The sequence below is a fragment of the Lepidothrix coronata genome, unplaced genomic scaffold, assembly GCF_001604755.1.
Source record: "Lepidothrix coronata isolate B3197 unplaced genomic scaffold, Lepidothrix_coronata-1.0 Scaffold345, whole genome shotgun sequence".
In the NCBI taxonomy this organism is placed as follows: domain Eukaryota; kingdom Metazoa; phylum Chordata; class Aves; order Passeriformes; family Pipridae; genus Lepidothrix; species Lepidothrix coronata.
The window spans coordinates 174,790-176,953 of record NW_016690525.1 but is presented as its reverse complement, the minus strand read 5'-3'; positions in this window follow the sequence as shown (position 1 = coordinate 176,953).

Sequence of the window (2,164 nt, the reverse complement as noted above, 5' to 3'; positions counted from 1 at the left end):
TGGGGTTTTTCGTCACAGCGCATGAAACAGTCCAATCTGATGCCGAAATAGGGGATCTGAGACAAAAGAAGGGAATAATGGCTAATCCCAGATTTCTTTTCCTGAGGCCAGAAGTCAATCCATTCTAGCAGCTTGGGTAGAACTCTGTCATTTTTGGGAAGTGCCTGTAAGCCTCGGATTTTATTTCTGTCACACAAAGTCTTCTGAAGAAAAGAATTCCAGTCCCAAGGTTGGCTTCCTCTTTTAGTCGGTTTTTGGGAGAGCAATGGAAAAACAAGATTCCTTTGCTTTAGCAGGAATACCCAACACAGTGGAGTGCAAACAAGGCTGTTTAGGGAGAACTCTGGGGGTTTCAGTAGAGCTTTGGATCCTGTCTCTCCCAGGATCCTTCTGGACGAACTGCCCAGCCCACAGCAGGCTAAACACATCGTGGGGTGGGTGAGCAATTGTCTCACGTGTTGGACAAAGGGTGACAGGGAATAGGGGGACATCAGGCTGGCACTGGTCAGTAATGGGGTTCCAGGGCTCCATCTTAGGCCCAGAGCTCTTCAACACCTTCATACATGAGAGTTCACTGTCCCCCCCAGTGCCCGGAGCAGCCGTTGCCACTTCTGGCCCCAGGAACAGGCAGGAACCCCCCAGTAAAGCCCCTCTGCTCCCAGCTGGGTGTGGTGGGCTGAAATAACTCAACAAAACCAGAAGTGAAACTGAGAGGTTGCACAACCGAAAGATTTATTCTTTACTTCCATTTATCAGGAGATGTCCACCCACTTCTCAGAAAGTGGGGCTCCAGCACATGGAGCCGTTGCTCCAGAAAGCAGACTGTAAATAACGAACGTGACCCCATTCCTCCTCGTTTTCTGAGCTTCTCTGAGTGCAGGTCCTACAGCCTGGGATGTCCCTGGGGTCCCTGGGGGTCAGCTGTCCTGGCTGTGTCCCCTCCCAAGCCCTTGCCCAGCCCTGGCCCTCCTGATGGGGTTGGGTCATTGGGACACAGCGCTGGTGCGGTGCCAGCCCTGCTCAGCAGCACCAAAGCACAGGTGTGTTATTGGCACCTTTCCAGGCCCCACTGCAGAGCCCAGGGCTGTGGGGGCTGCCAGGGGAACAGGAACTCCAGCTCAGCCACACCCAACACACCGGGGCTGAGGGAAGGTCCCATCCTGGGGCCAAGGGACACCAGGAGGGACAGATGGACGGGACAGAGCCCGGGTAGGGCTGGGGCTGGATGTGGGTGTCCCCTGGGCACTCACCTGTCCCCAGGCTCAGCCTCACTGCCTGGGTAAGTTTAAGGCAGCAGAATCCCTTGAAGGTCTCAACAGTTATTGATTAACTTGAATTTAGGCTCTGCAGAGGGATCAGGATGGGCCCAGGATTGATGGACCAAGACCCAACATTGCCCATCCCCCTGTGCTGGCACTGCTGGGGCACCTCCAGTCCTCGGGGCAGCTTTTGGGTCCTCAGGTACAGGACACTGAGGGGCTGGAGCGTGTCCAAGGAAGGGAATGAAGCTGGGGAAGGGGCTGGAGCACCAGGAGTGGCTGAGGAAGCTGGGGACTCAGCCTGGAGAAAAGGAGGATTGGGGGGGATCTTCTCGCTCTCTGCAACTCCCTGACAGAAGGGTGGAGCATGGGGGGGTCAGGTGTGCACAGATGGAGCTGCTAAGCCACTCTCTGGGATATTTGAAAAGTCCTGGTGGTCAGGGGAAGTCCTGGGTGACTGGAAAAAGGGGAGCACAGGACCCATCTTTAAAAAGGGGAGAAAGGACGGCCATGGGAACTCCTGCCCTGTCAGCCTCAGCTCCGGGCCTGGGAAGGTCACAGGGCCTGGAAGGAACAAATCCTTCCAGAGGCTCTGCTGAGGAACAGGGAGGTGACTGGGGACACCCAGCATGCTTCACCAAGGGCAAGTCCTGCATGACCAACCCAGTGGCCTTCTTGGCTGGGGTGACTCCCATCAGGGGGCAGGGGAAGGGCCCCGGGTGTCATCGATCAGCACTTGTGTAAAACCTTTGCCGCGGTGCCCACAACAGCCTTCCCTCCAAACTGCAGTGATGGATTCCACGGGGAGAGGGGCTGTTGGGTGGCTCAGGAATTGGTTGGATGATCCCATCCAGAGGGCTCCGAGTCCCGACGGACATCAGTGGCCAGCGGTGCCCCTCAGGGGT